Source organism: Cricetulus griseus (genome assembly GCF_003668045.3).
Source record: "Cricetulus griseus strain 17A/GY chromosome 1 unlocalized genomic scaffold, alternate assembly CriGri-PICRH-1.0 chr1_1, whole genome shotgun sequence".
NCBI classification, from domain to species: Eukaryota; Metazoa; Chordata; class Mammalia; order Rodentia; family Cricetidae; genus Cricetulus; species Cricetulus griseus.
This window is the reverse complement of record NW_023276807.1, coordinates 199,847,941-199,874,020: the sequence shown is the minus strand read 5'-3', so window position 1 is coordinate 199,874,020 and position 26,080 is coordinate 199,847,941. Positions and strand designations below refer to the sequence as shown.

The following is a 26,080-nucleotide window of genomic DNA, read 5'->3' as shown; positions in this document are numbered from 1 at the left end:
AGTAGGGTAGTCCATGGGTTAAGACAGAGCTCCTGCGATTCATTCATTATCCAAAAGTCTCATTTTTGAACATTGCAAGCCTTCAACAAATGCTGGGGGCTGGGAAGTTGTATTTTATATCCATGCCATATTGTTGTACTAGGCACTATTCAAAGATACTCTATAGTTTTTTTGTATATCTATCGTATCACAATAAAGTTATTGAAAAAGTGAAAGATACTAACATCTTTTGTAAATAAAGACTTAAGAATATTTTGTTTCTCCTTTGGTTTTGGACAGATTTGCAATGTAGAAGATAGAACCATTTTTTACAGAGATATATTCATTTTACAAATATGTAAATTTTATATTGCTTTGAATATGAATAGTATATTGAGATATGATCATCAAGATTCATGTAAGAAAATTTAATAGTTGCTAAAATTATTACTGAAAATTTATTCATACTACTTTATAGAAGTAGACTAAACTTGATGGCTGATTATTTTTTCCTCTTTGCTATATTCTACAAGGCAGAGAGAAATATCTTTTAAAGGGACTCAGATACATTTGCTTGACTGTTTAAGATAGATACTAATGTAAAGTGTAATACTCCATTTCGTCATGAATAGGGTGAGAGTCTTACTAATAAAGTAACCTGCTACAGTTTAATATACCCATTTAATGACAATGTTGAACCTGTAACTGGTTTCCTGCCCCCCTCCATTTTAATTTTTATTTTGGTTACATCAAAAAGTGCCCTAAACACAGTAATTTTATTTTGTTTATTTATTTTTAAAGATTATTTTATTTTATGTGTATGAATGTTTTGTTAACATGTATTTTATGTGTATCACATATGTGTGTGGTCCCTTTGAAGGCTAGAAGTGGGCCTCAGGTTCCCCAGACCCAAACCCCATCCTCTGCAAGAATATCAAGCGGTCTCTCGTGTCCACTGAGTCAACTCTCCATGCCCTTACACAGTAATTTTAAAAGAGGGTTAATACTAGAGTTGGTAGCCAGTAAGAATGAACACAGTATCTAGTTGCTTAAATTGATATGACAGGACCAATTTGTGATTTTAAAAATCACGTTAGACCTACAACCAACACTGATTGGGTTGCAGAAAATCAGCCAAGTATTATATATGCCTGACTTCCAAATTGACACTTAAAATTCTTCCAAGGTGAGGCAAAAATACAAAGGTTTACGTCAGATTCATACAAAAAACTTTTATGCTTATAAAATGTAAATTTACTTATATTCTACATTTTGTACCTGTACTTTATAATATTGGACCTCTTGTGTTTCTCATTTCCTTGAATATCTTACTCAGTACCCTCATCATTGGCATCTTTGTTTGCCTTGAATCTCCTTTCTCTAGACCATGTCAGGCATCTTCCATCTTAGTGTTTTGTTTCTTTCTTTTTTTTTTTGCGTGTAACTTCCATTGGGAAATTTAACCTAAGGTACTAGTCTCCTTTATGTAAGAAACATATGTAGTTTTGTTTGTACATTTGTTTCTAGTGGTGGGGACCAAACCTGGCAAACAGGCAAGCACTCTTAACGCTGAACTGTATCCCAGAAGGCTCCAGAATTGTATTTTAAAATTGTCTTTCTAGGTAGTCTTAATCTTTGTGAGGTAACTGCTATATTGCTTTTTAAATTAGTCTTTGAAAAGTGCCTTTGGGTGATCACTAGTCTGTTCCATGAAGCTGCTATACTTCGAATAAATACGTCACCCATGGTAGTCAGATTCCTTTGGTCCTTTCTTGCTGATTTCATCAGAAGCCTTCTTTTTGGATCCCAGACTAACATCAAGTGAGGTCATTTAAGTCTTAAACATATCCCCAGAATGATCCAATCTTTTCTAATAAATTTAATGGTGGAATCTAAAGCTATATCTAAAGGAATTACTGTATAAGTGAAAATAGGGATAATAATAGCCAGTCATTCATCTAAAGCCAAAATGTTGAGATACAGCTTCTAAAATAGAAGTCTGTGCAAAAGGGTATCATTAATCAGGAGTCTGAGGCAAGACGATTGTGTGTTCCAGGTCAGCCTGGGCTACATAAACTTCTAAACCAAGAAAGGTGTTATGAACATTAACATTCACAAAAACCTCACCTATACTCTTACACATTTATGTACATCGAATTTTTAAAGATTTATTTACTTTTCTGTGCATTGGTATTTTTTCTGCATGTTTGTCTAGGTGATGGTGTCAGATCCCCTGAACTGTAGTTACAGACAGTTGTGAGATGCCATGTGGATGCTGGGAATTAATTGAACCTGGGTCCTCTGGAAGAGCAGCCAATGCTCTTAAACCCTGAGACATCTCTCCAAGCCCTGTATATTTGAATTGTTAATGTATATAATTTCTTCTTAGCTTATTAAATCCCTTTAAAAGATTTACTTTTTTTATGTATATGAATTATTCCTGCATTTTTATGTGTATACCACAAGCATGTAATACCTGAAAAGGCCAGTAGGGACATCAGATACCCTAGAACTGTAGTTAAAGAGGGTTGTGAGCAGTCATGTGGATACTGGGAATTGAACACACATCTTACAAGTGCAGCCAGTGCTCTTAACTGCTGAGCCATCTCCCCATTCCCCACCCCCTAAAAAAGATAAAGGTAATTATTACAATTTTAGAAAGAAGACATTAAATGCAGAAGGCAAACCAGTTAACCCGTTTCTCAACTGTCAGGCTCAGGTGTATCATTAGATACTTCAATGAAAATTCAGAGGAGGAAGTTCCAATTGCTAACAACACACTGACTCTCCTTATTGGTTAGGTCATCAGTTAGGCATGCCTATATGTTTGATTCTTTTTTTCCGCCTTGAGACAGGGTTTCTTTGTATATCTTTTTTGGGTCCTGGAACTAGCTCTGTAGACCAGCCTAGCCTTGAATTCAGAGAGATCCACCTGCCACTCCCTCCTGAGTGTTGGGATTAAAGGCGTGTACATTAACCTACACAAGACTGTTTAGTGCTTTTCTCTGAACCTTGGACCTTTAACTTCCCTATTTCCCCAATTTTGATGCAGGAGATGTCTGAGTTTACGACCAGCCTGGGCTGATAACATGATCTCCTTCCCAAAAAGCAAAATGAAAACTCACTTCCATCAAGAAACCAACCAACCTCCACATTTTTTTTTTTTTCTGGTAATAGAATAGGTTTAACTTGTAATGGTGTTGTGTCCTGATAGACCAGAGTTAATTCCTAAAGCAGAATTGATGTATACTGTATATGTTAGTGGACCCTGCTGTGGGATATTCAACTAGGCAAAGATGTGTTACACTTATTTATGTTGTAGAATATTACTTTAACTATGTGAATGTGTGTTACATTTGTTTCTGCTGCCCTTGTTAATGATGTAAAGATGTGACATTTGTTTTTTTCTGCATTTGTTTAGTTATTTTCACCTTGGCTGCCTAACCTGTTTGGTCTAATAAAAATCTGAATGGCTAATAGCTAGGCAAGGATCGGTGGACTGGTGGGCAGAGAGAAAATAGGAGGAGAATTCTAAGCTCAGTAGAAGAGAAAAGAAGAGAACGAGGAAGAAAGAAAGAGAGATGCCTGCAGACACAGAGTAGGAAAAATAAAGGTAAAAAAATACCCCTGTAGCCAAAAGTAGATGAAGAGAAACAGGTTAATTTAAGTTAAAGGAAAAAAGCTAGCCAGAGATAGCCTAAGCTAATAAGAAATCTCTGTCATAATTTGGGAGCTGGTTGGCGACCCTAAAAGAAAAAACCTCTTTATGCAGAATGTAGTAAATTCATAAAAAGGCTTCTACCCCAAATAGAAGGAACAGTTGTTAGTAACAGTAGCACAAAATTATTGTTTTAAAAACATTTAGGTACTTACGTGTATTTTGCCTGCATATATACCTATGTACCATGTTCATACTTGGTGCTTGTGGAGGGCAGAAGAGGGCATTGGATCTCCTGTAACTGTTGTTACAGATGGTTGTGAACCACCATGTGGGTGCTGGGAATTGAATCTAGGTCTTTTGGAAGAGCAGCCAGTGTTCTGAACTGCTGAACCATTTCTCCAGCCTGATCAAATTAATTTTGCATGAGTAACTTGGATTTTTCTTTAAGTAGCATGCTAGCTAGGATAAGAAACCAAGAGCATTTGAGATGGAATATTGTAGCCATAAACAACATTATTATCAATAGAATTAACAATTACAATGCTAAGCTTCCAATGGAATTCAAAATGTGTATGTGCTACAAATCTTACACCCACACTTCTCGAGATCAGTATGAGTAGACTGCTGTCAGGAGGCCTTGCTTTTGAGACTGAATCTCAGTTAGGTGGACTTGTTCTGCAAAGAATCAAGAAATTATGTCTTTTAAAAGGACGTCTCATTAAGTAATTAAGAAATAAAACTGAACAAAACCACTGCCAGTTCTAAAAGCAGTTAATCACTTTGTATTTTGTGTCTTTGTGGAAATGGGATATTACCAGATGCATAATGTATGTGTTATTTTAAGTCAGCTAATCATTGGGACGGACCTTTAGAGGATAATCTTAGCTCATCTCAATCACTGGAAGTCTAGGACTTCGAGCAGGCTGTGACTGGAAGTTTGTCTTATTGTCTATCGCTTTATTATTTGGTGCTAGCTCCCTCTGTAGAACTCCATTAAGACTGCAGCATGATTTTTCAATAATGTAACAGAGCAATTAAGATATTATCTAGAATAGATTGATAACTTTCCTTGAAATTTTAGTTAATACTTAATCAGTTCCTTGTGACATTTTGAGCATGGAGCCATCTCTCAAGTCCCTTTTGTTGTTGTTTTTAATGTCTACGATTTTGAAAATACTTCCCACAGCGAAGTTCCCCCAATACAGCATGTAATAATGCATTAATTTGTGTTATTCTTGAAATTGTTTTGTGTTGGAAGTTCCTTAAGAAGAACTTTAAAATAGTGCCTAAATATCACAAGTAATGTAAATCCTACACTTTGGTATACTTAAGTGTTGCTCTCTTTATACTTTCTAACAAAGAGCAAAAATCTTTATTTTTCCACAACATTTGAATCAACTTTGCTTATAAGTACTTCTAATTTTAGTGACCTCTTCAAGTTGGTAATCAAATTTACACAGTTACTGTAACTGCTCTTTTGGGTTCTGGCTTTTTAAAAATGAATTTTAGGTTTCTCTAATCATAATTATTTTCTTTTTAATATGTTGCTTTGGACTTTGGATGTAGCTCAGTGGTTTTGAGTGCTTGCCTAGCCTATGGAAGGCTCTCTCTCTCTCTCTCTCTCTCTCTCTCTCTCTCTCTCTCTCTCTGTGTGTGTGTGTGTGTGTGTGTGTGTGTGTGTGTGTGTGTATGTGTGTATGTGTGTGTGTAGTGGATGAGAGTATAAACTTTTTAGGTACTTAATCTCTCAATAAAGATCCCCATGTGGACAATGTACAGAGAGTTAGACAGTGAGAGACCCCTGGAACACTTAGTAATAAATGTTATGCTTTCACCAAACCCCTTCCCTCAAGAATCAGGAATCTGTGCTGAAGGGGAGATGGAAAGACAGTAAGAACCAAAGGTGGTGAATGACTCCAAGAAAACAGTGTCTTCCAGACACAGCAGGACTGATGCATATACAAACTCAATATGACTGTAACAGCATGCACAGGGCCTGCACAGGTTCAAGCCAGACAGGGTCCTGGCCCTGAGAGGGAAGTGGACAGGGGCTTTCACTCCTAACCAAGAAGCTATCTGCATGTGATACCCTGTGGCAAAGGAGAAGTCCATTCTTCAATGGAGTGGGTGTATCAGCCACACTGTAGTGCAGGCCTCAGGCCCAGGAGTAGTTGGTCAACACAAAATAAACTCAGCAGCATGTTTGTGGACTTTTTTTTGTTTCATTTTGTTTTTTTTTTTTCCATTTTTTTTGTCTCCCGCTTTTCTTTTGTTGTTGTTTCTTTCTTATTTTTATTATTTTTTTAAAGAGAAAATTGGGTGGGCTGGGAGGTAGAAGTGGAAAGGATTGGGAGAAATTGGGAGAGGGGAAACATGATCAAAATATATTGGATGAAAAAATGTTCTTCAAGTTAAAAAAATGTCATGAGATTTATATACTACTCTTATGAAGCATTTGCTTGCAAGTAACTCACAGAGTCCTAGATGTGGATGGTTTTGAGTTTATCATTCCTAGGGTTCTGTTAGGCTGGTAACCTTTAATGATTACAAATAGCTATTGCTATTCTAGAGGTACTTGTATTTGGGGATATTTATTGACACTTTATAGTGTGATTGGCCTCTATATCACATGTTCCTTCTAAATCAGTTGCTTGCAAAGAAAATAGTTTTTTGGGCTGGGGATTTGCCTCAGTTGGTGGAGCACTTGTGTATCATGTTTAAATGAAGCCCAATACTTGATCCCCAGAATCTTATAAAATGGCATGGTGAATTTTGGAATTGCAGGCGGGTCATTGCACCTACTTGACATTTGCATAGGTTGTGGGCATCTGAACTCATGTCCTCCTCTACAACAGCATGTACTTTATCCCCTGAATCTTCTCTCAAGCCTTGAAATATTTAACAGTATAAAGTGAATGATTTCTTTTAGTGTTATTCACCAGGTATTGTTTAATGCCTAACTTGAACTATCCCATTTTCATTATTGTAATGAAAACGTTCCTCACATTCCTGCCTATTTTCAGGTAAAGACAGTATTGAGTACCATTCTTTTAATTTTACTAACAATTCTCCTAAGACATAAAAATCATAATTAACAACGATCATCTCCTATCCCCTACCATTACTAGGGATCCCATCCAGTGCCTCACACATGCTAGGTGCATGCTTTCCCACACCTGTCTCGCTGTGTTGATTGCCTTTGCCATTTCACCTGTCTTCATTTTCTCAATATGTGCTCTATGAAAACATTTGAACTTTGTGTTTTCCCTTTCAGTAAGGGAGTATTGTTATTTTCTGATCATAAATTTTTAGTTTGAATAAAAAGGGGCTTGTGGGGCTGGAGAGATGGCTCAGAGTTTAAGAGTACTGATTGCTCTTCTAGAGGTCCTGAGTTCAATTCCCAGCAACCACACGGTGGCTCACAACCATCCCTTATGTGATCTGGTGTCCTCTTCTGATGTGCAGATATGTTGTATACATAATAAATAAATAAAATCTTTTTTTAATAAAAGGTGCTTGTGAGATAGAATATCCAATGATTTAGTACTGTATTCCTGCTTTGAAGTGGTAGTAGTATTTCCTCCCTTAATGAGAGCCTTATAGGTATGCCTTTTCAAAGACACAAGCTGTTCCTGCCTCAAGAGCATTTGTAAATCTCTCCCCTGCTCTTTCATCATCCTTAGCTTTATACTCTTATCTTAAGTAAACTTGTCAGTAGTCTAACTTGTTCTTGTGCTCAGCATTTGCTTTTGGCCTGGTACAGTGTCTTGGTGATTACTTTGGGGTTTGTAATTTCTTTTTTAGTTTTAAGATTCGATTTTTTCTTGAAAATTTTGTTTTCTGAGACGGGGTCTCATTATGTAGCTCTGGCTGACCTAGAACTCAGAAAGGTATGCTGCACCAAGCCCAGCCTAGAAGGTTTCTTGACTTCACTTATCTGGTTTGTGACCAGATTTTACTTTAGAAGAACTAGGTTGTCCTGTAATTCTGTTTTCTTCCATCATTAGATTAGGAGCCAGCCAAAGGTTACAAAGTTACTTTTGTCTTTGTAACTTTGGGGCTTGGCAGTTTGCCAAGTACATTGTACTAGCTCAGTGTATTCTTATTTTTATGCTTATTTATTTATTGCTGACTGGATTTCACTGGCAGGCCTTAAACTCAATGCCTCTGCCTGAGATTAAAGGTGTCCATGAGCTTGCCTAGCTCAGTATTTTATTTTCATTTATTTATTTATTTTTGCTTTTTCAAGACAGGGTTTCTCTGTATTGCTTTGGAGAGTGTCCTGGAACTCTCCCTATAGACCAGGCTGGCCTGGAACTCCCAGAGATCCACCTGCCTTGCTTCTTGCTAGGATTAAAGGTGTGCGCCACCACCGCCTGGCACTCAGTATATTTTTTTAATGAATAAATATCTTGCCAGAATGTCTCCAATTCTGTCCGTTTTTCTTTTCTGAAATTTTGTAAGCAGGACTAGAATTGCCTGCCTCCAATCTTCCATCTTCTGTTCATACTGCTTATTCAGTAACATTCTGTGTACTTTGTACTTTTCCCCACTCCTAGTTGTCCACTTCTTTAAAACATGAATTGGTCCACACTTGACTGTAACATTAAGTTACTTTCAGAGCTGGGTGTGGTGAATCATGGTGTAAAACTAGCACTTGTGAGGTCAAGGCAGGAGGATTGTCTTGAGTTTGATGCTGGCCCGAGACAAACACTAGAAAGAAAACACTTCAGTAGTTCTATATTGTCAGTACCGGGCATGGTTTGTAAGTTGTTGCTAATTGCCTTCTCCTCTAGTGATAGTCCTGGGTTAACTTTCTTCTGCCCTTTGCCAACTTTTTTTTTTTTTTTTTTTTTTTTTTTTTTTTGCTAACTGAAACAGCTATTTTTATCTAAAATCTCCCCATTCAGCCCTGTAAGTTTGCTTCTACTGTACTGTAATTTTTCTGCGAGTCTCCTATATTAGATTGAGTTTCTTACAACTTGTGGTGTATCTAGTTGTACTGGGTGCACTGCATCATTTGTACGTTGGATTTTGTTGCTTGAATTTAGCAATGCCTATGGATTTTTGAGTAAGTGTTACTTGAAATGAAAGTTAAATTTTAAGAAAATTATGTTGTATAATTTGTGGGAAATTTAGAAAAGTGACAGATTTTGAAGAATAATCCAAATGGTACAATATATAGTACATTTGCCTGCATTTATAGCTAGATGTGTTCATACAATTTAATATAATTCTGATATTCTTATAGTAAATTTAGGTGGTGGAAAATAATAAATATTCTGATGAATAATTTAACCCTGTAAAACCGCAGTAATTAAGAGCTGGGGTGTTGCTCGGTGATACAACACTTGTTTCGCATGTGCAAAGCCTTGAGTTTGATAGTGAGGCTGAGGAGAAGAGCGAATTAGAAAATATCTTCAGCACATTAATTTCATGTTTTACATAACCATATACACAGAAATGTATGGTGTACATGTGCATGTATATATTTGTAGCCTTACGGTATGTTGATGACACATTAAGAATGAAAATAAAGCAACTTTCTTTTGGATTAGCTTGACCAGGAGCAAGCTCAAATTTGTATTCTCTGCTGGTATCTTCTGACTGACCCTGAAAAAGGACTTTGTTCTTTGTTTATAGAACAGCACAGAAAACATGACATGGGAGGGAAAGAGATGAGGGATTCTTGCACTTTTCACCAAGTTTCACAAGGGAAGACTTACTGACTCTAGTGGACCCAGAACAGCACTCAGAACCACATGCTACCAATCCACATCTGCATGCTGCCTTCAACAGTTTTGGGTTATTTGTTGTTTAAGGTTGCTTTCAGCCTGTTGGCTACTTTCAGCAATGGATTACCATGACCCACTTATGCAATACGTTACTCTCATAAGGGGTTTGGAAGACTACAGACTCAAATTTAAAGCCTAGGTTGTAAAAGCTGCTTGAATTGAAAATCCAAATGCCTGTAATTCCATTCCAGGGGATCCTGAGCCCTCTGCCAGCCTCTGCAGGCACCAGATTCAGATGCACACAAAGTGCACATACTTATGCAGACAAAATACTCATACACATAAAATATAAATAAGTAAATCTTTTTTAAAAGTCAGTAAAAGTTGACATTATCCTTTCTGGAACTGTTGCAATAAAAGAAGAGTGAACTATAAAGCTGGACTTAGGTCTGAATATAACAAAGGCAAATGGGAGCTTAGAGCTGAGGTTTAGAAGCAGGAAGTTACTAAGAGGAAACTTTCCAGTAGTAAGAAAGAGGTGATGGCACCAAACCAACTTGATGGTTCACTCCTGAAGATAGCATGGAATGATGATGGTTGGCAGTGAGTGAGAAAATCTTTCTGCTAATGAGGGTAGGAGTCTCCCCCTGCTGGGATTTATTTATTTATTTATTTATTTATTTATTTATTTATTTATTTATTTATTTATTTATTTAAAGGTCTTTTTGAAACAGGATTTCTCTGTGTAATAGTATCTTGTAGACCAGGCTGGCCTGGAACTCAGAGAGATCCAACTGCTTCTGCCTTCTGAGTGCTGGGATTAAAGGTGTGCACTACCACTGCCTGGCCCTTGCTGGGCTTTTGAGTACATGGCTCAAGGGCTAGTTCAGAAAGGACTCACCAGTTAGTATCTAGAGGCTTCTTAAGGAATGTCTTGATTGTCCAGCTAGTATTTTTTTAAAGCAGAGAGCAGAGATGTTCATATTGTTGTTCTTTGAACCTTAGAATGTAATACCACATACACCCCAAAGACAAATCTTAAAACTTAAACAGAATTATGTATGTTAGTCAACCTTCTCAGGAAGATAATGTCTATACCCTGTTTATAAGACTAAGACTTTTGCCTACTTCAGCAATGAGACCTCTTTGAGACTATACCTTCAATATTGCTTTGTATTTTATATAACCTTTGTATATTTAAAGATGGGAAATACATTTCATACTGTGGACTGCAGGCACCTAAAGAATTTGTAATTAAATTACTTTATTTGGAGATATTGAGTCTGGTAGAAATTACTGAACTACCCAGGGTCACCTTGCTGAACATAACAGTGCATGGACTAGAGGAATTTGGGTCTCTCTTTTCATAGACTGGCATATTCTTTCCTCCACTGGGTGTGCTTGACCTAAATACACCTTATTTCTCTTGTTTGACCAGAACATAAAAGAGACAATCCAAAAGGCTTAAAAACATCTCTAAAATGCTTATTTTCATTGTGAATTGACTTTTAAATAAGCATAGAGGATAAAATCCAATTCTGTCCACCATTCTTAAGAAATAAAATATTTTAAATTTCTAAATAGTGCTTGGTCTTGTTTTGTAGGCTTAAAAACTATTTTTTTCTTCTTCTTCTTGTTATTTTTTGAGACAAGGTTTCACTATGTAGCTCTGGCTGCCTGGAACTTGTTATATAGACCAGGCTGGCCTCAAACTCACAAGAGTGCTGGGATTCAAGTTGTGTACCACCAGGCCCAGCCTTAAAGACAATTTAAATGCCATCCTACCTGAGAGTTTCAACAGTTTTTTGGTCTACATGCAATTTCCATTTATATATACTACTATGAGGTTTCCTATGATTATGTCATTGTGTACTCATTCTCCTATTGAAACTTACTCTAAATTTGTTCCATTGTCATTCTTATGATTTTGCTTACAACAAACTCTCCTCATGTCCCTTTGTTTCTATCCCACCCGAGTTCATATTTGACTATATGTATGAATGTACATGTCCTGTGATTTTTTTTTGAGATTTATTCATATCCTATACCAAGGCACAGAGAAAACTGACTCATATAGTCCACTTGCGTGTGCCTCATTGGAGAATGATTTGATTCTAATGAGTCTTCCATTTGTATCTCCAGAAATTAACTTCGATAGGTCTTGATTTTCTGAGTCAGGATTTTCCAGTACCATACCAACAGTGGCCAAGACTTGGCTACCAGCATGCTTGGGGGCCCAGTAGGAAATGCCAGTGAGCTAGGCTTTTACTTAATTTTTCTTTTTTTAAATTACAAGTAGACTTCCATGTCTTCTCTTTCTTTCCTTTTTTTTTCTGTTTTTTCCCCCGTTTTTTTTTTTTTTTTTTTTTGAAAAAAACTTGTGTCTTTTCTCAGGTTCATAGAGCAAGTACCTTCCTTCCTTCCCCTGGAAGTTTTGGTAGTAGATTTGCTCTAATGTGCTTATTTAATTATCATTATTTCTTTTGCTTTAAAGTTTCAACTTACCAATGACATGTTTTTTGCAAAAATATGTTCTCTTGAAGATATTCCCATTTTAGTACAAGGAGAAGATACGGAGTTTATTTTAATCTGCATTAAGGTAAAAGTCAGGGATCAGAATTTTTTTTTAAAAAAAAACAGCTTAAGATACAATTTTTTTATACAAATTGAGATGTTTAATTCTTTCACATTAGGCAAAAATTAAAGAGAAAAATTGCACTATCTGGGAGGTTCCCCATAGAAAATAAAACAACTGTAGTATACTGATTAAACCAATAGTTGTTGGAAATACATAATTTTAGATAACTGAGAGTATGACTATATCAGTCTGGGGAGATAGCTCAGTGGGTAGAGTGCATATTGTACCAGCATGATGACCTGAGTTTGGGTCCCCAACCTGTGTAAAAGCCAGGCAGCATGCACCTGTAACCCAGAACTGGTTGCGGTGGGGTGGCTATAGGATGGTTCACGCCTGTGCACACCCACCAAGAGCATACACACATTTATAAAATAAAATGGGTTCAGGGAATATGGTATGCTTTGTTTCCTATTAGTGTTTTGACCCTGCTTTCTTATTACCTTTAAAAGGCAGATATAAAACTTACCAAATTAAGTAACTAATTTTTATTTTGTTTTTAATTCCATTATATTCCTTTCTATAGGTGGTACATGTCTATGTTAGTTCATTACCTGATTGTGTCCTGACCATTATTCAGCACTCTGTCAGTATTTAGAAAGCTTTTCCTGTTTGTGAAGCTTGAGCTTGGCCTTAAAAGTCCAGTGCCTTATTTAGGCATATATGTAAATATAACATATAAATATATGTAACACAATTTATAAATATATGTGTAAATACAATTTATATATTATATGTAAATATATTTGTATAAAACTAAAGTAATAGATACTTCTGGCTTTTGTGAAAACGATTGCTCATATTTCATTCTCTTCATTAAATTGTATAAATTTAATTTTATATTAAAATTGGTATTTAAATATATTGAAGACCACAGGCTAAGTTCTGAGGTGATTTTCAGTCTGAATGGCATTATAATAGTGGTTAACTCCTAAGGAATTAAAACAATGTCACAATCTTGATTCAATTTTCAAGTGTAGTTTTTCTTGCTAACTTGATTATATTTCATTATTCATTTGTAATTTTTTATTATTTCCCTCTGTTGCACAGTTTTACTTTTTTAAGAACTAGTTATAAGATCAATGAGAAAAATTATGTTAAAACAAAGGTGACAGCCACCAGATGGTGCTGTTTCACCTCTTTTATCTATAACATGATTAATAAATGTGTGGAAGATCTAGAATTATTTGGGCACATTATTTGGGGTATAGATGAATTCTGTAGAAGGAAGTATTAAAATCTTAAACTTGAATTCTTTTGTATGTGACACAGTGAGGGCTGTAGTTAACATGTTAGAGAATCTTTTGGTTTAAAACACTGTTTCTGATACTTTGACAGTGGAAGGAAACTTAAGCAGAGGGTGAGTGTGTGTGTGTGTGTACTTTGATATCCATGGTCTCAGTGTAAAGCTCAAAGACTCTTGTTTTCTTGCCTCCATGCTCTTGAGAGCTGGCCTCATGGATGAGTACTGCCCAGAGAAACTGGTTTTCAGGTGCTGGTAGAATACGGAGCTTTCAGCTCCTGAGAAACAACTCTCCCTTTTCCTCTTTTTTAAAAGAAATTTTTATGTGTATGGGTGCAAATGGAGACGGAATTTTTTTTTTGTCCTGACAGCCTAGTCCTAAACAAACACACAGAAACTTAGACTACAACATGCTCAGCTGATAGTTCAGACTTATTACTACCTAGATCTCACTTTTAAATGAACCTATTTCTATTAATCTATGTATTGCCACGTGGATCATGGCTTTACCTGTCCTCTAGCATCTTGCTTCCCCAGCGGCTGGCTTCCCTCTCCCGACTCTACCCTTCTTCCTCCCAGTCCTCAGTTTGATTGTCCCACCTGTTCAGCTATAGGCCAAACAGCTTTTTTTTATTAACCAATGAGAGTAATACATATTCACAGCATACAGGAGGATTATCCCACAGAATGTGGGTGTTTTGCTTGCATATATGTCTGCACCACATACTTGCCTGGTGCCGATGGAGACCAGTAAAGGGCATTGGATCCCCTGGCACTCGAGTTACTATGGTTGTTTGCTGTTGGGTGGATGCTGGGAATGAAAGCTGTGTCTTCTGCAAGAGCAGCCAAAGCTCTCAGCCACTGAACCATCTCTCTACCCAGCCCTGCCCTTCCTTATTGTTTTGTCCTTTTATTTTTACTTATTTATTTTAATACAGTGTCTCATGTAGGCCAGGCTGGTTTTGAACTTGCTATATAGCTAAAGATGGCTTTCGACTCATGACCCTCCCACCTCTACTTCCCATATGCTGAGACTACTGGTATTGCAAGCCAGAGAAAGTTCTCATTTTTTTTGATTTATTCATTTTGTATTTATATATGTGTAGGCATGTGTACCGCAGCAGGTATGTGGAAGTCAGAGGCAGCCTGTTGGTCCTTTCCTTCAGTTATATGGCTCCCAGGGATCAAGCTCAGGTGCTCAGGCATGACAGAAAGTGTGTCTACCTGCTGAACCATCTTGTTTGCTCACAGAGAAACTTCTAAATCTAATAACATTAAGTAAAAATAATTCATCACAAAATCCTATTGTAATTTTTATGCTTAAAATGAAATTTTTAATTAAAGGAGATGTTACCAAAACATAGGTTTCAAATAGTCTTTGTATTTTCAAATAAATATTACTGTCTCAATTGAATTACAGTTATTTACAAGTTAAAGGAAAATTTCATGTTATGTATTCTTGATTATTTTCCAAAGGAGAGAAAATTTACTTTTTTTGTTTGAGTCTGTCCATCTGTGTGTGTGTCTATCTGCTTATCTGTAGGCAAGTTCTCACCATGAAGCCCAGGCTGGCTTGGACTTTGTAGTAGTCCTCATTCCTCCATTCCAAGTGTGGGCCATCATGTCTGATTAGAAAATGAGGCTTGGTCACCAGTGAGTCTTACTTTTATAAAGACAAAAGATAACTTTTGTAAATGTACTTATATGTTAAGAACAAATAGCTATGTAGTACTTACTAGTGATACACAGTTGAGTGACAGTTACAGTCACGATGGCTACCTGATGAAATCCACTTCTCATTGAACTTAGAGATAGCTTGGCCATAGGAGATGGTTTTAGGATTTATACCAGGCATGGTAATACATGTCTGTAAGCTCTGTGCTTGGGAGGGTAAAACAGGTGGAGTCCCAGAGGATGAGTGGGGAAGGGAAGGAAGGAGAGAGGGAATGAAAATATGTTTTTAAATTTTATAATTATTATGTATGTGCCTACACCCACAGTGTTTTCCCACAGAGGAAAACATTCTATCACTCTACATCTTATTCCCATTGAACCTGGCACTAGGCTGGCACCTTGGAAGCCCCAGTGTTCCTTTTGTGTCTATCTTCCCTTCCCTGAAGCTCTGGGATTACAGGTCTAGGCAGAGTTACACCTGTCCGTTTACATAGGTGCTGAGGATTCAAACTCAGATTTCTCCTGCTTGTGCAGCAAACACTGCTAGTCTCCGAACCATCTTCCTAGCCCTGTTTTAAACATTTTAATGCCCACATCATTGTATATTTGTGTCTGGACATGCGTAAAACATACATATTTGTACCATTGGAAGTATTTACCATTGTTATCTATGTCAGATATTTTATTAGGGTGTAAAAAATTAAACTATCTTTAAATCTTACATTTCTGTTTAAGTCAATAAACATTCTTGTATTCTTTATTTTTGTTTTTGAATAGCGGTGATATGACTGTAATCTTTATTACAGTCTGTACCACTGAAATGAGGAATTACTGTAATGCTTCATTTGAACTTGTTTTAATGTATTGCCTTAAAAAAAGCCTTTTGTCATAGTTTTGGAGTCATCATGTCTCTCCTAGAAGAATATAAACATCATGCTTTGTTTCCCTCATCAACACCATGCTGTGCATACAGTAGAAGACTTGAATATATTCATTAGGCTATATAACTGAATAATTATGGCGAGTATTGTGTTAAGAAGGAAATTCTTTAACTTTCCCTATAGTTGAGATTAAATAATGATAATGAGTATCCTGTACTTTTAAATCTTATACTTTTCTGAAATCTATTAATATTTGTAGTGCTTGGGGCCGATCCCTGCTCCAAAATTTGCTTTTTATAGATGGCTTAAAAAATTATGTCACTGGAATTTTTGGAATCAAAACTAATAAATCCACATTCTCAAAGAGTTTAGGTATTGACCAGGTTATTGATTCTTGTTAGAAATGTTGGTAAATCAAGGACTTATGACTAGTTGGCCTATATGTCCTTTACAATTCTATTTGTATATGTTTGGGTGTAAATTCTTGAAAATAACTTTTTACTATAAGTTTAAAAGGCAGTTTTGTTTAGCTAATTTTTGTGGTCTATAAAGCTGAGAATTTTTTCTATTTTTTTTATTTTTGTTTTCATTATCCTAGAAGGATAGTATTACTGACTATTTGAAAAGATAAAGATTGGTAGAGAATTGGGAGAGAAGAGAATGTTAAACATGGTCATACATTTTGTGCTTTTAAAAGACTTATTTATTTCATTTTTATGTATATGAATATTTTGCTTGCATGTACATCTGTGCACCACCTGTGTGCCTGGTACCCATAGATGTCAGAAGAGGGCATCAGATTGCCTGGAACTGGAGTTATAGACAGTTGTGAGCCACCATGTGGTCCTGGGAAATGAACCCAGATTCATAAGAGCCAATTTTTTCAGGCCATAGTTTGTTACTGCTCTTTTCATGTCTATTTATTTTCCATGTCTTCCAATAAAATGAACTATGCCAGATATAATATTTTTTGAATTCTCCTTCATTTTTGGTTTCTTTGTTAGTAGTAGGGTCCTTTTCCATATAATGGCTAAAATGATGACTGCATTAAAACAGTTACATCTTAATTTTATCTTTTGTGGGTGTTGGGTAATGATTTACCCCCCCCCCCTTTTTTTTTAGTGTCTTTAACTTTTATTTTGCACACTAACAAATATATGGGTTTGTTGGGTGGTGGTGGCTCACGCCTTTAATGCCAGCACTCAGATTGCAGAAGCAGGTAGATCTCTGAGTTTGAGGCCGGCCTGGTCTACAGAGTGAATTTCAGGACAACCAGAGCTGCACAAAGAAACCTTGTCCTGAAACAAGAAGAAGAACAACAACAACAAGAAGGAAGGCCACTAATGCCCGGCAGTTTAATCATTTTAATAAGGAAAATCAATCAGACATTCCCCAACTCTCTATATATGGATTATGATAACATCATGGGCCTTACTTTCATTTGAGTATTTGTGTGTCATTGTGTTTGCTCATGTGTCTTTCTTCCTCTTTTTCATTCCTTCCCTCCATCAGTGCTCCATCCGAATTCTATTGTGCCACTGTCTCCTTATTTGATCATGTAATGGTTATACCAGAAGAGCAGAGGTATACACAAAAGACAAAAACATAACAGGATTTTCAGTATCTGGTATTGTAGTTGAGCAATAATAGTGAATGTTCATTGAATGTCATCACATACTGCGATAGACTGCTACGATAGAATTAAGTGTTATATAAGAGCAGTACATTTTCTTTCACCTATGAGGGATGTAAGAAGCCATCAAAGAGATGTATGTGGTGGATTCTGAAGGGTGATTAATTGGCTGTAAGGGGACCAATATGAACCAAAGAGGAATTATTCTGGAAGCCTAAGTAGGGTGTTATTTGTGAATACAGAGATGCCTTGGGGAAGATTGAGCTACTCTATAGGTTGTTAAAATACATTGTATTACATGGTGTGAGGAATGAGAAGCTAAACATGTAGGTTGGGGTCAGAATTTTACACAGAAGCCAAAAGTGTTTTTTTGTTTGTTTTGTTTGTTTTTAGAGGTGGTTGGTACTTGTGGGACATTTATAAGCAGCAAACATACTTGGTCTGTATTTTATGAACTGATAGTAGAATACAGATTGAAGCAGAGTTGAGGGTGGAGGCAAATGAACTAGTTTGAAAGATTTTCACAAGACACCTGAATGTAGTAATATATGTCTTATCATAAGGTGGTATCGCTAGAAACTAGACTGGGGGAATGGATTGATAATATTCAGGTTAGTGGGGACAGTACACACGTGGAATCCCAGTGAGGCAGGAGGATTGCCAAGAGTTTGATGCTAACATGAGCTAAGGATAGTGAGTTCTAGGCAAGCTTAGGCTACGAAGTGAAACCCTGTCTCAAAAAAGAAAAGAAAAAAAAAAAAAACAAACAGCAAAACCAACTAGAAACATCAGCACCACAGCAAAGTTCAACATCATAATTGACAGGATACAATTACTGATGAGAGCATATGAAAGGGAGTTTTTGTTTGTTTGTTTGTTTGTTTGTTTGTTTTAAAGAAACAAGTCTTTCTTTCTAAGAAGATTTTTATTTTATGTGCATTGGTGCTTTGCCTGCATGTATGTCTGTGTGAGGGTGTCAGATCTTGGAGTTACAGACAGTTGTTAGCTGCCGTGTGTGTTAGGAATTGAACCCATATCCTCTGGAAGAGAAGTCAGTGCTCTTTAACAGCTGAGACAACTCTCCAGCCCATGATGGGTGATTTTGACATTTGTGTAGATAGAAACTGATGCTACTAGCTCCAGAAGGAAAAGCAGTATGGCTTGAAGGAAGGGATTTGGGTTTGTAATATTTGCTTTGCAGTTGTAAACCTAATAGAATATTGGAAACATCTAGTTGTAAATGGAAGAAAATTATAAATGGAAGAAAGAGATGGGAAAATAATTAGGGAGTGACACCTCGTCATTATGCCAAGTCACCCGCAGTATATTTTAAAAATAAAAGCTAGAAGGGTAGAGTTAATACTTTTTCATTTGAAAACCTAAATGTTACAGTTCTCACAAAATTTCAGTTCTTAGAATTTAAATGTTAGAGGCTAATAATATTTATTTACTACTTCCTGCAAAGTTTAGGTTAAATGCCAAACATTTTGCCCTCATTATTTCATTTACTTCTCATAACAGCATGAGTTAAAAAAATCATGCTGTCTAGAGTTTTAGGAGGGATATATTGACCAGACTCATACAAATAAGTGGTGGATGTTTAAACTTGGTCAATCTAACTTTAAAACCTAGGCTTTTAGCCATTATGCTATTTGCCTGTCTTGTGGAATGAAAGAGTTGTAATGAATCTAAATACTTCATCTAGGCTTGCTCGATAATCAAATATATGTCACAGCTAAAAATATATAATTAATGTCCAGATTAGCTAATTTCCTTAATAAAACGCTTAACCAAAACAAACAAAAAAAAACATTCATTACTGTGTCCTTATGGTAGTCGTGTGTGTGTGTGTGTGTGTGTGTGTGTGTGTGTGTGTGTGTGTGAGTTTACTTATCCCATTATCCTATGAGTTGAGTAGATTCTCATTAGCCTATACCAATCATTAATTATCCCGTTTTCCTTTCTAATCATGTATAGACATGAGCTCATATCTGGCCCATAATTGATAATATGACTGGTGAGATAGAGGAGGAGTTTTAATGAAAAGCCTGGAAAATTTTCACCCCCGTTTCTTGATATTTCCAATTTGATTGGTGTTTATAATTAGGTATGCTGTTTTGTAACATTTTTCAGAATTGTTCCAGATAAAACCAAAACATTGATGACAGTGACAATGACAAGATGTCAAGGTCTTAGATCCTTTATGATCTGTTCAGCTGCCTAATTACCATATCTTAAAGCTGTTCACCTAGGTCTGACATGAAAGTAAAGGAAATTGTGCTGGGAATTTAGCTGTGTGGAATAGGGCTTGCTTAGCATCTACCTGGCTCTTGGCAAGCTTCTTTCATCACTTTTTGTGTATTATGTGTAACATTTATACCCTAACTCTGATAATGGTAACACTAAAAAAAAATTTAGATGAACATAATTTGTGAATACTAAATTATATCTTTGATAATATCTTAGCAAAAGATTGATAACCACATTAAGAAAATAATATGCTGTGACCATGTGGGTATTATAACAGAAGTTTAAAAATGGCTCAATAATAAAAATCTTTTAACCTAATTTTCTTTCTTAATAGATCCAAGGTGGGAAATCAAATGGTTATCTTCATAGCTGCTGAAAATGGTCCTGACAAAAGGCCAACACCTATTTTGACCAAAAGAATGTTTGAGAGACTAGGTAGGAGTCAAAGGGACCTTTTTGTTTTATTTTGTTTACAGAACTGGGGTTCTTTGTGTAGCCCTGGCTGTCCTAGAATTTGCTCTGTAGACCAGGGTGGTCTGGAACTCACAGAGATCCATCAGCTTCCCAAGTGCTGGGATTAGTGGCCTGTGCCACTACCTCCAGGCTCACAGGGTACTTCCTTTTTTTTGTTTTTGTTTTTGTTTTTGTTTTTGTTTTTTGAGAAAGGATTTCTCTGTGGCTTTGGAGGCTGTCCTGGAGCTAGCTCTTGTAGACCAGGCTGGCCTCAAACTCACAGAGATCCGCCTGCCTCCCGAGTGCTGGGATTAAAAGCATGCACCACCACCACCGCCCAGTCGCCGGCTAATATTATGAAATACATTTAATTTGGGCTGAGGAGATTATTTAGTTGGTGAGCTCTTGCTTTGCAAGCGTGAGGACCTGAGTTAGAATTCCCAGCACCCACATGAAGAGCAAACATGGCTACATGTGCCTGTAACCCCACTAACCAAAACTGCAAGCTTCAGCTTCAGTGAGAGACCTTCTCAGGGCAATAGGACAGAGCTATAGAGAAGAATCCTCACTTCCTGTTCTGGCTGCATAAGTCCTGCTCTGGTCTCCACATGTGTGGGCAGGGTGCTTACACCACACACCACAGGCGTTCGTTCATTTGCTTGATTGTTTACCAGCCTCAGTCCTGAAGCCAGTATCTCACTTAAAAAGGAAACACTTGATACATTCTCCCTAAGGTCAGCAGTAAAGTAGTTACATAGTTTATACAAGTACTTAACATTGCTGGAGGTTAAATGCAATGAGATTTGGTGAAATAAATAGAACTGAAACCACCAAGTGATATATTCATGTGTTTGAAAACTTTACAGACTCAAAATTACAAGTAACATAAGAATTTATCAAAAAATACATGTACAAAGTAAGCATTTATGTTTTTGAATACTTGAAAACCTTATTTTAAAAGGAAAAGAGAAGAGAAAATACTTAGTGTAAACTTACCAGATACTATTTAAAAGCTATTAAAAGAAAAACCCTATAAAAACATGAATAAAAGACAGATTTGAACAAAAGAATAATGTGGTTACAGTCTCTGATCATAATATTTTAAAATTTACTATTGAATTTCTTTCACTTTACTCACAGATTTTATTACATTTTTACCCATGAGGTTTTGTAGAATTGTCCTTTAGACTTTATTATATAAAGCACTGATTCTTAAACCGTTTTTTGTTTTGGTAACATCCTAATTTTGAAATGTTAATGTTTAAATGTTTTCTGGATTTACAAAATACTGGGTTTCACTGTGACACCTTTATATGTGTGTATATCCTTTCTTTTTCACTCCCAGCAGTCCCCTTACATTAATAAATACGTACTTAGCAATAGGTAATGAACCTAACACCTTACATAGGCTAGGTGAATTTTTAACTATTGATCCATATCCCTAGCCCTTTTTGTTTCCTGTTTGAGATGGCATCTCTATATTGCTAAGACTAGCCTTCAACTCACCGTAGCTCAGGCAGGATTTAAGGTTACATTCTTCCTGCCTCAGTTTCTTATGAGGGATGCCAGGCTTGTGACATATACCCAGCGCTAATAGTTTCCCTTTTCCTTATATGCCATACACATATACATTCTTACTTTAAAAAAAATCTAAATTCTATGTATCAGACATTCTTTCTGAATCTGCTTTATTTCACTTAGCATGATGATGTCTTGGTCTATCCATTTTCCTGCAGAGTAAAACTCCACCGTGAATATATACACCGTATATTGTCTGCCCATCTGCTGATAGCCATCTAGGCTGATTGCCTGCCTTGTCTTATTGTGAATGGTATTGCAGTAATCACAGGTGTGTAGTCATCTCTGTGTTATGCTGACTTGGGGTCCTTTTGGCATATAACCAGTAGCAGAATAGCCAGATCCTATGACTTTTTTGAGGCACCTCCATACTGATTTCAGTAGTCTCACCATCAGTGCATTAGCCCTACCCTTCCTTAAGTTGTAGATGATAGCCATTCTGACTAAAGTGAGAAAGAATCTCAGTGAGTTTTGATTTCTATTTCCCTGGTGACAAAGGATGTTGAACATTTTTTATGTATTTATTGGCTATTTTTACTTCTTTTGAGAACTATCTGTTTAGTTTGTTGGCTCATTTATTACCTGTATGGTTTCTGGGTTTTTTGATATTTAATTGTTTTGAATTCTTTATTATTCCAAGTATTAATCTCCTGTCCATCCTATACTATAGCATTTTATTACTAGTACAAGACCATCCGGAACATTCTTTCCATCTGCCTCGATGACTGGCAGAATTGGAGACTGTGATTGCTCCAGCATCTTGGGTCTTGAGGTGAGGGCACACGGAGTTGAATCCACAGATGACCTACTTCGGGAAGCTGCTGAGAGTTGGAAGTTCTTACTGGATGAATGTTACTTGAAACCCATCTAACCTCTCTTCATTGATGCAACCTAGTTTGTAAACAAAATTAATTTAAAAAAGATTCTGTAGAAGTATCAAAGATTATAAACAAGTGTTAGCTATTTGATTTAGAGAACTTAAGAGTCACCACAATTCAACAGCACATTAGCATAAAAATTTCATAATTTATGTAAACTGTGAAATGAGTTAGTGTAATTAAGAAACTCATTTTCAAAGACATTAAAACTACCCTGTCTTTTGTTTCTTAATGTAAATGCAGCAATTCTAACATTAAAATCCATTACAAAACTGGGTAAAAATTTCAATTTAGTAACCATATGAGGAATCTGAGTGATTCTTTTTTACTTTAATATTGAAAATTCCCAAGTTGTCCCTTGTATACATTTCAAAATTAGCAGAATGTCATTACTTATTTACAAAGTATCAGCCACTAAAGCATCTTGTAATTTGACATTAATCCATCATATCTTAAAATTTTATCCAGAAACCTTTATTTTTCTACAGAGTTTTGCATGATAGTTTGATATTATAACTGCCAATGAATGAGCAAAAATTAGATAAATATACAGACCAATATATTCTTAAGATTATCACTTACTGGTAGTAAATTACAGTTCTACACTAAATGATTCCTGTTTATCTAAGCAATAAAATTAAACTATTAAATTCAGTGCAACTTGTACTGTAAATAAACTATTAGCAACGAGCATAACTGTGAGAGCTAGTTGTATGAATTATTCACTGCAAACTTACTATCTCTGTGTCATTAGCATGTGAGATAATGAACCTAATTACCATGGCTTTAAACTCAGGGGAGTTAACAATTTATGTGTAGAACTTTCTGGGGCTGTGGTTACACCACCCACAAGAGTATCCAGAGAACTTTAGACAAATATTCTCTTTCTCATATCCTTTTTCACTTGCTTATTAGTTATTTTTATTTGTAGGATTGGAGTTACAGTATTTTAGCTTTTATTTAATAATAATAATAATAATAATAATAATAATAATAATAATTGTATGTCTGGGGTGTGTGTGTTTGTGTGTGTGTATGTGTGTGTGTGTGTGTTTTGGGCATATGTGTGAAGGTCCGAAGATGACTTTGTGGAGTTGGTTCTCTTCTTCAACCTTTATTTACTAGTTTATTTACAGTATAAGTTGCACTGAATTTAATAGTTCCAGGGATTGAACTGGATTGGAGAAGCTTCTGTTGTAGCACCTTTAGCTGCTGAGCCATGACTTCCACATGTGAATACCTTTTTAAAGCAGTTATTCGAAGTATTAAAAGTAAATTTGTTCGTTTTCTTTTTGGTTTATTTCATGTTGTAGGTAAACAAGCTATATACATTTTTTTCATACAAGTTAGCATCACATGTATTTCCATACATAGTATAATTACTTGAAAACTCTAGGTTAAAGGTTAATAATTAATTTTCTCCTCTAAAAGAATTTAGACTAAAGTGATTTACTTTCATAGTACTTGGTATTAACATTTAGTCCTTTCTAAGCTTTAATTTTATGTTTCTGATCTTAATTTGAGGTTTTGATGAACTTCTTTGTCTATTTTCTCTTATAGTATAAATTATCTGTAATAAGCTCTCCTAATTAAAGTTGATAAATCTACAACTGCCTCAATTATATACTAATCAATTATACACTAATTTAATTCTACTTAGCAGGATACAGTACATCATTAATCGGGTTCAGACTTAATACAACAGATTTAGAAGTAATCAAAATTTGAAGCATATTATTATCAGGGAAAAATGAAGAATCATAATATCTGGTAATTCACATATCAGCCTTTATAAAGTAAGATTTCTTATTAAAAAATTGAAAGCATACAGCTGCGGTTTATTTTTGAGTGCTATGGGCAACAGTGATGATTATTCAATCTAAGTACTAATAATACATTACAGGTTTTTTTGGGGGGGGGTAAAAGAGTTCTTTTGGCTCCCCCCCAAAGTCTTTTGTCTTTTTAAGATTTATTTGATTATTTTATGTGTATGAGTACCTTGCCTGTATACATGTGTATGTACCAATTGTGTTCCTGGTACCCACTGAGTCTGAAGAGGGTGTCAGATCACCTGGGACTATAGTTAAGGATAGTTGTGAGCCACCATATGGGTGCTAGGAATCAAACCAGGGTATTCTGTGAGAAGCAACAAGGGATTTAACCCCTGCCAACTCTCTAGCCCCTGCTTTTTTCTTTTTAAATATATTTTTTTATTCATTTTTAATTAAGTGCTTGTGTGTGAGTATATGCACATGGGCGTAGGTGACCTCGGAAAGAAAAGTATCAGAATCTGATGGGGGATGACTTTCTGTATATATGTGTCTCTTATTGGTTGATGAATAACACATTGATTGGCCAGAAGAGGTACAAAGATAGTCCAGGCCAGGAGATGAGGAGAATGCTGGGGAGAGAGGCAGAGAAGCTGCAAGGAGACGCCATATAGCCTTCAAAGGAGTAACAGGTCTGGGCATTCTCTGGTAAGCCATGATCATGTGAAAATATATGTAGATTAACACTTATGGATTAATAATTAAAACAGAGCTAGCCAGTAAGAAGCCCTAGCCATCGGTCAACAGTTTAATAATTAATATGCATCTGTATGCTTATTTGGGCCTGAAGTGCAGCAGGACTTGATGGGTCAAAAACATTTGTCTTCAAGATTCTCCTGGAGATGGAGTGACAGCCAGTTGTGAACTGCATGATGTAGATGCAGCACTCTTGGTTTTAAAAGACAGAGTCTTACTGTGTGGTTCAGGCTGGCTTTCAATTCACTATGTAGTCCAGATTGACCTCATGTTTATGATCTTTTTGTTTCAGTTTCAGAAGACTTATATTCAGGCTTGTGCTACCATTTCCAAACACTACAGGAGTATATTCTACATTTTCTCTTCCATCATTGTTTCTTCTTCCTCCTCCTCCTCCTCCTCCAGTTGAAATCTTTCATCTGAGTGGCAAGTGATGGCTCATGATGAAAGAATACTTTACTACTCTTGAAGAGGACTGGGGTTTGGTTTTCAGCATCCATATCATCTGGCTCACACCACCTGTAACTCCACTTCCAGGGAATGCCCTCTGGTTTCCCATGGTTACAACACTTAGGTGATACATATAAACACATGTAGGCATCCATACATCACATAAATAAAAATCTATAGATGTTAGCTGTTTGTGGTGGTGCACTGTGGTGCAATATTTTTCATGGTTTATTAAAGCTTTCCTGATGATTCAGTAAGCAAAATCAACCTTAAGCTATAAAGATCAGAACGTGGCAATACACACCTTTATTTCCTGCAGCCAGGAGCTAGGAAGTGTTGGTACACACCTTTAATCCTAGGACTGAGGATTAAGGGGTAGATGTGAGTTCAAGGCCACCCAGATCTACACAAGATTAATCTAGTCCTAAAGAGAAACAGCTCACACAAAGATGGGATCACATGCCTTTAATTCCAGCACTAGAGGGGTATAAAGATAGGAGCAGGG

General features: G+C 36.2%; 1 protein-coding gene and 1 long non-coding RNA gene across 2 annotated transcripts in view; both read left to right on the top strand.

Annotated features, from left to right (window-relative positions):
* Adk (adenosine kinase) overlaps positions 1 to 26,080 on the top strand; it is a gene marked incomplete at its 3' end in the record, with an annotated part of 398,041 nt that overhangs the window by 57,809 nt on the left and 314,152 nt on the right.
* LOC107978838 lies at positions 7,935 to 22,832 on the top strand. The gene is made up of 3 exons (XR_003479565.2): positions 7,935 to 20,126; positions 21,881 to 21,993; positions 22,393 to 22,832. It is a non-coding gene; the product is annotated as an uncharacterized LOC107978838 (long non-coding RNA).